This window comes from Anser anser, assembly GCF_964211835.1.
Source record: "Anser anser genome assembly, chromosome: 5".
Taxonomy (NCBI): Eukaryota; Metazoa; Chordata; class Aves; order Anseriformes; family Anatidae; genus Anser; species Anser anser.
This window is the reverse complement of record NC_139725.1, coordinates 19020331-19032438: the sequence shown is the minus strand read 5'-3', so window position 1 is coordinate 19032438 and position 12108 is coordinate 19020331. Positions and strand designations below refer to the sequence as shown.

Below are 12108 nucleotides of genomic sequence, written 5' to 3'. Positions count from 1 at the left end.
GGTGTGAGAAGTAGCACTTTTTTCTTCAAAGAACACTAGAGATTTTTTTTTCATATTGCTGTTGAACAGCAAAGCTCTCAAAGACCTTGTCTAGTATTTTTTAAAAGACTGGGTTTTTTTTGTAATAATTTAATGAAAATGCATTTTAAAGAGCTTTAAGATAATCTTTACCTCCAAATCTTTATATAAAGAATCAGTTATGTTTGTTTAACAGCCATTTCATGAAAGTGGATTAGAATTCATCTACTGTTCATTAGAGACTGGGTCTCTGAATGTCTTACAGATTGAGATCTGTTTCCCAAACTGTAGTCAATACAAAATGTATACTAGTCAAACAGGCAATGTTGAAAGTATTCTTTTAATTATATATAAAAACAAAACAAAACAGTTTTAAGGGATGTTCCGTAGAATTCAGAAAGAAATGAATCTACCAGGTTTTGCATTTGTTCTTGGCAGTAGGAGTTACTGTGTTTTTAAAGTCTAACATCTGTATTCAATCTTTATTTACCCTAGCCATCAGTTACCAATTTTATGTCAGTGAATAACATGGTGATCTCTTCTGTTGGAAAGGTTGTAATAGAATGAAAGAAGAAGAGAAAATGAAGGGAATCTGCTGATGGACGCAGGGAAAAGAGTAAGAATGCTGTCTTGTCAGAAAATAAAAACATATAAAAAAGAAAAATGAAATAGTGTCAAGGGAATTCATACTCTACAAAACTCCAAGGAAGATGCTTGCAAATCCACATTAGACAAAACGTTATTTTTTTACATTATTATTCCGGTTCTTTCTGTGTCTAATGTCTCAGCTTCTTGGGTGTCCCCAGATCATGGGCAGCCACCTTGCATGAAACAGAAGCCTAGTGCCAGTGGCTGTAAATTGTGCTTGGCTCTCAGGATGAACTCCAGCTCGTTTCTGAAGCACAAGGATGGCTTGTTGACTCATATCTTAACATTATCATTATAAATGCTTTCTTAAATTAGGCCTATGAAGAGATGGATGAATATTACAGGCTTGGAAGTAGCAATAAGGAACAGATGTGCCTGTCTGCACCTGGTAAATAGGAGTAGAGATGAGCCAGACTGAGGCAATCTCTTATTTTGGAGCTGTGATTTCAAAGCTGTGTTACGCACCAGCCTACGCGATGGATCTAGGGCAGAGCAGGGAGCCCATGGCCGCATGGCAGGTGGGGAGAGCACTGCTGCATTGGGCAGCAATTTTTTTCCAGCCACGCTTCCAATGAGGTACAGCTGGGGAGATGCATCAACATTTCATCTTGCGTGTTCCTGTTAGGCCACGGAGAGAAAAGCTTGCTTGGCTTCACACCATGCTGCAGTCTCACCTCCTCATAGCAGAACAGACACCAGCCACAAAGTGGGGCTAACACCAGGAAGGTTAAAAAGAACAATAAAAAATGTGGGATGTTCAGCTCTTCTATAAACAAGAGCTGTAAAAGGCGTGACAGAAAGAGGATGGAAGTGCTAGAATGAGGAGCTAGAGAGGGAGAAATTATGCAAACTTTCAAAAGCACTGCAGTGATGTAGTGTTCAGAGCTCTTAGTAAGGGTTAAGATTTGTGCACTGACTGCATCTCTGATTTACAAAGCACTTTTCACTCTGAGATCTACAAGTGCCTCACACACTTCAGCACCAAAGTCACTGCATTTGCCAGTAGAGCAAGTCAGCTCTGGAATGCTGTTAAAAGCAAAAGCTGCCTAATGTCTAACTTTTTAAACACAAATATCAAAGAGAAAGAAAAAAAAAAGGAGAGCTGGAAGGATGGGGGGGGGGGGAAGAGTCAATTGCTTTTGCAGAAACTGCAGTTTCTTTCAAAAAACCTGTCATTGACATCTTTCCCCAGAAAACATTTTGTCATGCACATCAGTGTATGCCTTTAAGGAGATCAATCTAGAGAGGGAGTCAAACCAACAATCATCATGTGACAGATTTTCAGATGCTGTTCTCATCAATCACACTGATAATGAGGTGGCAAATTGCTGTCTTATAGCAAAACTAGAAAGACAACTACCCCAGTAGGTGTCAATGAATATGTCAAAGGATTGTCCCTAGGGGAGTCTGAGAAGGTTCTCAGAAACCTTTTTGTGAAGCCTGAATGCAGAATACTTTATTGATCACTAAAGAATTTGCACTGACATGCTATTTCCCCATGATATTTGAACCACCAATTTCCTAGCTCATGGTGAGTACCTACTTGGTGAACACTCTTTGGGAGTTTTCTTTCACCTTTAGATATACTAAGAAACCTTGTTTTAATATTGTCTTAGTCTTTCATTTCCTAAAGAACATCAAAAGAAAATTTTACAAGTTATAAGCAAGCAAAATGCCTCAAAATGTTTAATGACTGTGACCCAGCAATAATAATTCTGAATTAATTTATTTAGATTTAGATTATATTCTGAGCTATTTTCAAGCATTGAATATCATTTTATACTCTATCTTTTTAGTGAAGGAGTCATGTTTATGGAGTAACCTGCTATTAATCTGAAGAGTTGGGTTATTAGTACACTGACTTTTGAAGAAAAAACAGTCCTTTTGTTCTCTATTTCTTGGTCTCTTAGCATCTGAATTGGATCCCAGTATGCTCCTAAAGCTAGAGCTCATGCAGTGGTGAATTACCATCCCTCCAGGTTATGTCCCTGGGATTTGGTGGCCGACAGGCTGCTGTTTACAGGGCATGGACTTCTGCAAGCCTTGTTTTCCCATTATTCAAACAATAATGGTAAAACTTTTTTCCTCCTTATTTTCTCCTCCTTTTTTTTTTTTTTTTTTAATTCCCTCTGAGTGCAAACTGTATAGGCCAGTCTTTTCAGTTCTCAGGCAAATAATTTTACAAAAGGTGTAATAGTGAAATTTTTGCACTTACTGCTTTGATTTCTCTTGGCTTAATTGTGAGCCCAATCTCACAAGTTTCCTTCAAAATTTGCATGGAAAAGTGTATCCAAACTACTTTTGAAATCATTCAAATAATCTTTACGTTTAAAATTGCTTAGTTTTGATATGAAAATGTAATGTCAACAGATAAAATTTGTTTAATTTTGTCTTGAAAAACACTTGGATAAAAATCCTCAGTTGAAATCTGTTACAAAAAGAAAATATCCATCCAATTAATAATATTATGCAGAAAGATTTTAGGTTGAGAAAAAGCTATGTTTCAAGAATAAATATCTTAATGCAAACATTTCAGTTACATATTGACTTTATGTGGTGCCTAGTATAATGGCTTCTAGTCTTGAGATTACTAATGCAGAATCATAATTGCAATTACATTTTTCTAATATTTATTTGGGCGTGAGTGATCGAGGTCAAGCATACTGGGGACACACCCTTGCTCGTGTATACAACTGGAAGTGCATACTTGGTAAGTCACAGTGCAGATGGTAATTAAACACTGTTATTTGGTATACCTTTACTTTGCAATTACATGCAAACTTTTGGCATAAAACCACACAGTTTTTATACATGCTGTTTTAACCTCTGCACGTGTGGGGTTGTTCTATCTTTGAGTATATTTAGGTATTCAAAAACAAACATTTGTTTTTACATTCAGCTGTTGTCTTACCAAATTATGCACATACAAAGTTTATTTAAGAATAATAGACATAATTGCAAGCAATAACTGCAAAGGTAAAGAAGACCAGGCCCAACAACTCTCTGTGTCCCACTTGTGTTCACTCACTGGCAAGTTCTGCCTAAATAAAATGTGGCATGAGCCTAATTTCATGTGCATCTTCTGTCAGAAGATGGTTGTGAAAGTCCAAGAAAACCAGTCTAAAAGATTGCTTTGCAGAATGTCAGAAGTGAGAGACTGGAACAATGTCTGGGATTGTTCCTTGTTCTGACCTTTGACATTCCATGAAATTATATACTGAAGCACAGCTCTACTTCAATACTGAGTAATATATTTCATAGGGTTTATGAGCCTTATCTAATTCCAGTTAAAGTTAATGGAAAAATTCCCACTGAACAATACTAATAGTAGGTGTAGTCTTGCTGGATTGCCAAGGCGCCAGCTGTGAAAGGACCACTGTTGTGCTAGATGTTTGGTGGAGCAGTAGCAAGCTCAAGTCCCAAAGAATTTATGTTCTAAACAGGCAAGACAACTCCATGGGGAGGGAACAAAATAGCCCAGGAACTGAATAGCATCCTACGATACCATGCGTAATTGAGTCATATCAGTATTTAGTATCTTGGATCTTAATCTCCCAATTAATCCAATTGGCATCAGAGATTTGAACTAGAGAAAATACAATTGCCTCTTAATTGAACAATTCTTTTGGTTTGAATCTGCATTGTATTTGGGGCTCCGTTCATATTCCTTCAGATGGTTACCTATACATTTAATATACGGACAATGTGGGACCCCAGGTGAGACAGCAAGCGTAATTTTTGAAGGCAAGCAGCCATGAGTGACTGAGTAAACACTATAAGAATATCAGTGGCATGTACCTTGGTATATGGACTAACCCTTCATCTATTTACTAAACTTCCTGGACATCTGCTGCATTAATTGAGACAGGCCTGCCATGAGATTTAGGATTTTTATCTTTTCACAGGTGCCAAAGCAAAGCAGCAGGGAGGGAATGTGAAGCTCAGTGACACTACTGCCATCCCTAGTCACACTGGCTGTCCTCCTTTCATGCTCCCCCATAAGTGGCTGGCTTGGGTGGTGGTGCATATCAATCATACCAGCTTGTGGACAATTTAGACTCAGGAGGGCTGAGTGTGTTTTGCTGATTTTGCAAATTTTGCAAATACTTTCAGTGTTGGGTCTTTCTTTGGTTAATGTTTATATCATATGTGCTACAGCTTCTGTGCTGAGCAATGTCGGTACCCAGGAGAAGACCAGGCCCCTTAGCAATAAAATCTATATCCTTTTGGCTTGGTCGATGAGAGAGACATTATCAAGAGTTTTTTGAAAGACATGCTTGCAGACTGGTTGAAGGAGTCATTCTGGCTTTATCATTGCAAAAATTGTGATGTAAAAGGCAATTGGATGAAGCATGAGACTCCTTCAACCATTCCTTTCCTTAAAGGCTTAGGGTGTGGAGGAGGAGGGCAAGGAGGCATTAAGGAGGCTGCTATTCTGAGCCTGCATTAAAGCCCCTTCAAATTCTCAGTCATGTTGTCCCAGTCTGAAGGTTTGTAAGGATTTTGATGCACTATAAGCAGTGAAAACCCGCAGCTGCTATTCACATCCTGAAATTAGTCTCTACCCAGAAGACTCTCTTGGAGGATTATGTGATCCTTTCTTGCCACCCACTCACTCTGTCATTTCCTAAACTCTGATGTTTTTTTACAGCATCTCTGGCAGTTAAAAGAACATATGTACATGTATATCCCCAGAGCAGACTGCAAACATGTTTTTAGAAGTACACAAGAAGACATCTATTTCATAGGTCAAACCAAAAGAATCTGGTTCTTTTATTGTTAAGGGACTCAAGGGAACACATGTACTGCTGTCGGCTTCTCTCCACACCCACTCTGTGCGATGACTACAGAATCATTTCAATCAAGAATGAAGACTGCATAATTCAAGCAACAGGGTCAAAAGTCCTACAGGAAAAGTGCATTGGTTTAACTTCAGTCAGTTTTTAAATCAACATTATTAAAGCTTGGCTAAATAATTAGGTAAGTAGATTAATATCACTTCTAATTTAATTTAAAGCTAAGCTAATTTAAGACAAACTAATAGCTGCTCTTTTTTACACTAAAATGAATATATTCCCACAAGAGTTTGCACTGATTTACCTAAATCAATTAAATTAATATCCTAGGTCAAACCAGTACAACTTTCCCATGTAACTAAGGCCTTAAAAAAAGGATTTTAAAGACAAATATCTCAGTTAAATACTTAAGCTGCAGCCTGAATCCTATTGAAGTCAATGAGACAAGAGCGCATGCTGCCAGCAAGGCACACACTGAAGTGTCTTTCTGAATCAGTGGTTTCATCTGGCTCTCAGGAACAAACCTCCATTTCAGGGCGATCCATCTTTGGATCATGGCGAGCTAACATTTTTGCTTCTTCCATGTTGGCAGATGGAGACTAATAACAGTTACTTTCACATTAAGTGGTCTGAGTCATTTGTACCAATGTAGCAACACCCAGCTGAGTGCAGGGCTCAGGACGGACTCTGAAAACACAGAGATATCTACATAAATATTCAGATAATTGTCATATGCTGAATAGTCATGGCTGCTCTGCTATCTATCCCAGTGTATGCTAACCAGTGCAATGACATGAGCTGTTATTCATTTTCCAGCAGGATAGGTGGGTGATGCGTTGTAGTCATGGTCCTAGCTGATGTCATGGGTTGCTCCAGATCTTCCTAGGACACAAAGTTGTCTTCCAATGTTGTTCATATTATTATGTTGTTCCTACTTATTTATTTAAATATTTATTTTCCCTACTCCTTAGACTCAGGAGAAGTGCACAGTATTTCACAGCTCAGCATCTTCTTTCTTGTGGTCCTTTCAATGTATGACTCTGAAGCTCATTTGTGTAATAACCGTTCTCTTCCACCGTCAGTCCTATGCTTGTGCTGCATCCTTATCTTTCTCAATGTTCATATGAATAATACTTAAAACAAGTGCGGTACCTCAGCTGCTTTCAGCAATTCCATTTGGATTTGCCCCTTTTACCCATGACAGCAGGTCGGCTAGTGCTAGGTGCTTGGGAATCCCTGTGCCAAAAGAGGGGGGGCTCAGCTCTCCCACAAAGAACTCGCTGCAGGCCTCTAACTCAGACTGTCTACTTATTCAGTACCATCTGCATTCAAAGTAGTAGGAAATGATTGATGCTTTAAACGTGATGTATCTTTCATACAAACCATGTAGCTCATGTGTTGGAGTTAGGCCTTGGCAGTACACAGATGAAAGCTCTGAGGATTAGACTACATTTGTTTTTTTCCTTTTTTTTTCCCCACTTTTAGGGAACAGCACTCCAAACGGCATCTGGGATTGTCAAAATGCAGATGAGTTCATAGTGCCTTCACACCTGGCACTCTTTACGCTGACATGTGGAGTAAAGCCACTGCATGAAGGGGAGAAATTTATCCCCTCGCTAATTGGATGCTCTGGTCTCTGATACAGGCAAACGCCTGGCAGGTAGCTCCACCTGACTCCCAAGTGGATGGGCTTTGTGTGGTGTGTGGAAAGGTCTAATGTAAGGGTGCTGCCAAACCACGTTTAGTTAATTGGTTCACGTAATAGCTGCTCTTTGGGTGGGCCATTTAGTGGTGAGGGATGTGAAGATTTAACTCTCCTATCCTTCAGGCTGTTGTCCACATTTGCAAACCATGCTCAGCCCTGACCATGCCTCCACACTGAAGACTGTGTCCAGCTGTGATTTCTGCTAGGACCTCTTACAACTTCTCTGGAGCTCTACCTGCCACGAGTGCCAACACGATCTTCTCTCTCTATTGTAGTCCTGTAATAATAATTGCATAAACAGTCACCCTTGGGGGGTGACAAACAAATAAAGGAAAGGCAAGAATTTGAGATATTCTGTGAGAGGAGTCTATAGGACATATGTACAGCATAAGGACACAAGTCAGCACATGTCTGGGATGGGAGCACCTAGCAGATGATACATGGAGTGGGATGAAAAAGAGAAAGGCACCGAGCAAGGCTTTGAATGGAGAAGTGGACTGCATCCAACCTACCCCGTGCACAGCTAACAGGCAGGAAGTTGTATACAGAGTGTGTTTTCCTCCTCTGCTCTATATTTATTAGCAGTCTCCAAATTCTCATCCCTTTACCCAGCTTTATCCAAGATTTCTTTGCAAGTCAAAGGACACAGACCACCATTTTTGTTCCGTTATTCTTAAATCTCTTCTTTCCTGCTGCTTCTGTGCAAAAGAATTTGAAGATCTTCACTGTTTCCCCAGGTTAATACTTGACAGGTAGTGGACATCTCCTAATGTCTATCAGGCACGTAAGAAAAAAGCCAGCTGTTCCTGCATGTTTAGCCACTGTATGATCTCCATATGTCTTGCTGGTGTTGCTGCTTGCCTGGACTCAGGTACATGTCAGATGGATTACTTTCTCCTGTGCAAAAACTGAACATGTGATTCAGCACATTTCTGTAAATATTTATTTAGATGTTGATACAGATCTAAATAATCTGTTCTCCAGCTCCTTTGGATCACTTTGAGTGTTCCTTGGCAGAAATATTTATGAATTTTAAGTAAATACTGAAAATTGCCTCAGGCTATGACATCTGAATTGATAAATGTGAGTTCTTGCACCAAAAAGATGCTGCTAAGCTTTCTAGCTGGTGTACAGAAAGGTCTAGCAACTCAGCCTAAATTATGGATCTCAACTATTAGCAAGATATAGCTTTTAAACAATTTACTGGCTGTCAATCAAATCATACATGCAATAAAATTTATATTCAAAAGCAAGACAGAACTCTGTGAAAAAATAATGATGTGCAATTTATTCAACCAGCTCCAGATAACACAAATAACCCATTACTTTTCTTTGAGTTGGGTATATTTTGTACTCATGTAAAAGTTTTGTAGAAAACCTTGTAATTAATGAAATAAAACATTTAATGACTCAGTCAAAGGAGTGGAGCTAAAGGAGTGGAGCTAAAGGAGTTACACAATCTGTAACAGATATGTTTAGGTAACTCCTTGTGAGTGGAAAAATAAATTAATTTTGTATAATGAAAACGCCAACTGGAAGAGCAACTGCCAGGGAAATTGATAAGATTATTCACTCTTTCTGGGGGAAAAAAAAAAAAGGCATGCTGAATCTGATTCTGGTCTCCTTTGCACTGGGCTTAAGTGAGAACATAATCAAGCCCACTCATTCTGCCTTTAAAAATGATTTCTTTCATTAAGACTAAATGCTGATAACAGCATGTTGGATGAGTTAGGGATTTTTTACAGTGTGGGTGAAAAGTTAAGTATGTGTAGCAACCATATGTGTCTGGCCAACTAGATCTAACCCTTCTCTTTAGAGGGCAAATTGATCACGGAGATGCAGAAGACAACACATGTTTGCAAAGGAATGTTTCAATGTAAAAGCATCATGTAATTTCATCAGTTAGTATGGCTGAATGAAAAATAAGTCCAAAAGGAAGTAGAATAACTCTAATTATATCCCAGACAAGTCAACATGTCTCTGCTCCAACTTCCTGCAAAGGAGACTGCATCACCGGTGAAGGAATATCCAGTTCTGTGTACAGATTCCTCAATAAACTAAAGAATAAAATAAACGTTACCTGTTAAAATTTCTAAACTTAGACATCTGGTTTTATGAATTCCCTGTCAAATATCTTTGCTTGTATCTACTACGCTACATCTTTGCTCACCTACAAGGAAAGGCAAGATATGAACCAAAAAAAAAAAAAACAAACAAAAAAACTTCTAACTTAGAAGTCCAATTGGTCTCACTTTAAGAATCACAATAGTGCAAGACATAAGGAACTAGTAGGTTCTGACATCAATTTACTTTATAATTCTTAGAGAGCTACCTTCAGGCTGCAGTTCCCTCTCCTGCAAACTTTTTAATTGTAACTGAAGGAAGTTCCAGTTTTTACTGATAGTGAAATAAAACTGATCTGGCACTGGAAAGTAATTGGTTATTTTATCATTTCTTCACATTACCTGGGAGATAATGCATGTTAACTGTTACGGCCATTTCATGTACTGTGATGAATACGTTTACTTTGGAGAAATCATGAGAAGTCATGATATCTCTCACCAGTGTGAGTGAATCCAGTTACTGCATTTCACACGTAGCTTTTCCAGCACAGATTATACCAAGAGTGGAGAAATCAAACTCTTCCGACCTGGAGGTATCTTGCATAAAATTATTGATGGAGAGTAAGTGAGCTCTTAAGCATACTAAGGAAGTAAACTGGCATTTTATTTTTCAGTGTGTTTGGCTCTGATGTGAAAAAAAACAAGAGCTTGTATATGGTGTTAACACTTTTCCACTTCGCATTGCTAATATTTCATAAAGAGTTTGAAAAGCAAAGGAGAATTAAAAAATGCTGTAAGATCAAAGCAAGTTGACTGCATTAGAAACCTAGATAAAAATGTAGATAGTCTACAGACAATATGGGGAAATTTTGGTTTATAATTTCAAGGATTTTTCTCATGGGAAAAGTAACACTTTGCTTTAAAAGAAAATAGGTAGTTAGAAGCACAACCTATTTGCTGTTTGATGTAACAATGTTATCTGCTCCTTGGGCTTTTTTTTGTTTCTGTTCAAGGCATAAAATAATTATTGGAGAGGGCTGTTTCATCTCCATAGAGTACAAAAGTCCTCTTGCTAATTGCCACATCAAATGACTAGAGGACCTCAATGGAAACCTTCAAATGACTGTGAAAAAATTCAGGCCATCACTAAATGCTGGGCACTTTTTTGTGTGTGTGATTTCCCATTGCAGATTAGGTTACTTGGGTGTGGGCTTATCACACAGGAAAGGCCTGGCTGCAGATTAGTTCTGCACCATTGCAGGTCTGTTATGCCAGCTTCATCCTTGACCAAATCGATGGCTAGCACCTTTATTGTATTTTTGTGATACGAAAGAACACTGGACTGTCCAGGCAACAAAAGAAGAAGCAGAAGGCCTACTGTGTTTCTAAAGTGTTACTTCTCTACTTTTTGTCATGCACCAGTGACATGAGTGCCAGATCCCAGACTTTAACCTCACACAGAGTCAGAAAAAAGCTGTCAGTCTCGGCTTGTTCAAAGACAATTCCTTTGTGAAGATCAGACTAAAGTGGCATGGTCCATATACTCACTAAAGCATGCCAAGGAGTCAGAAAGTCATAATCTGCCTTTGTACTTATTGCCATTCACATTTTCTTCCATAGCTGGTGCCCAATTACCAGTGCTGTAATTTTTTTCTATTGTTGGAGAGCTGTAAGAGTTTAGCTACCACTTATCCAATCGGGGTCATGACCTGATGTATTTAGGCTTTGCAAATATAAGTAACAGTTCCCTTATCAGTGTCACCAGGACTCTTTAACACTTAGCAAGCAGAAAGATAAATATACTTGGCAGATACAATTTGATCCATTGCTAAGCCTTCCATTTTACCAATGACCCATGGCGCTCTGCCATTCAAGGGTATGTTAACTATTATAACCTTATACCCTTCAGTGCCGACTCAGAAATGGCCAACTTATGCTTGCAGGAAAGACTTATATGACAGCCTGTGAGCCTGGTCTATAACACAAGCTTTGGGAAGCTAGTGATGGTTCTGAGCTGGCTTACACAAGTCCTGCACTGGTCCAGTTTTAGCTGGTTTCCTCCTAACACCAGGACAAGAGCTGGGCTCTCTCTCAGGCCAGTTAACTTTTGGGAGGTGGAAGCCAAAATACGGCTGATTTATGTGCTGTGATTAGAAGCATCACTTCCTACTTCTTGACTTTCTTTGATTAACTGGCTAACATATTTTGTGTCAATGCTACTTTACAACTCAGATCTATCCTGAAAAGTTCTGATGGCTTTCTTTTGCTCTTACAGGTGCTTTCTAAGACCTCTGCCAGCCACAAGAGATATGGAAGTGCTATAAAGGCCTGGCTGCAGGAGAGTGCTGTAGGAAGCCGGAGAGTGCAGATTGTGTATGCAGTGCTATACATTTCAGTACAAAGCAAACACATGCACTTACATATACCTGTACACAACACCTAAAATTGAAAGTATGTGGGTATCAGTTCTTTATATTTCGATCATCTCATTTATCCCTAGCCTCTAAATGGTGCTCATTTTTAGCATTAAAATATTTTCAGGAGATAGTGTCTATGTTTCCATGGCTCCAGTCACAATGACAGCTTCAATGTTCGAGAGCTGTGATGATAGGACTAATAAATACAAACCAAGTTTCTTTTTCATTGACATTTCCTAACAGTAAGGTTTGAAATAAACTTGAAGAATTGCAGTAAATCAAGAAGTTGAGGGAACATAATGCTTCAAAACTTGCATGTCCCTTGTAGTGTAGCTATCTTACAGCAACAGTTCTGAATCTGAAATTTGTGATATACAGTTTAAACCACAGAAATGTCAGCAAAGTCACCCAAATCATCTAGGATCTTAACATCATAACACCATTTTAGAGTAGCAGCAGTG

General features: G+C 38.8%; 1 long non-coding RNA gene across 1 annotated transcript; it reads left to right on the top strand.

The window, feature by feature from the left end:
• The first annotated feature begins 584 nt into the window (after positions 1-584).
• LOC310899831 lies at positions 585-10271 on the top strand. The gene is made up of 3 exons (XR_014584700.1): positions 585-2197; positions 5451-5646; positions 6948-10271. It is a non-coding gene; the product is annotated as an uncharacterized lncRNA (long non-coding RNA).
• The last annotated feature ends 1837 nt before the right edge of the window (positions 10272-12108 follow it).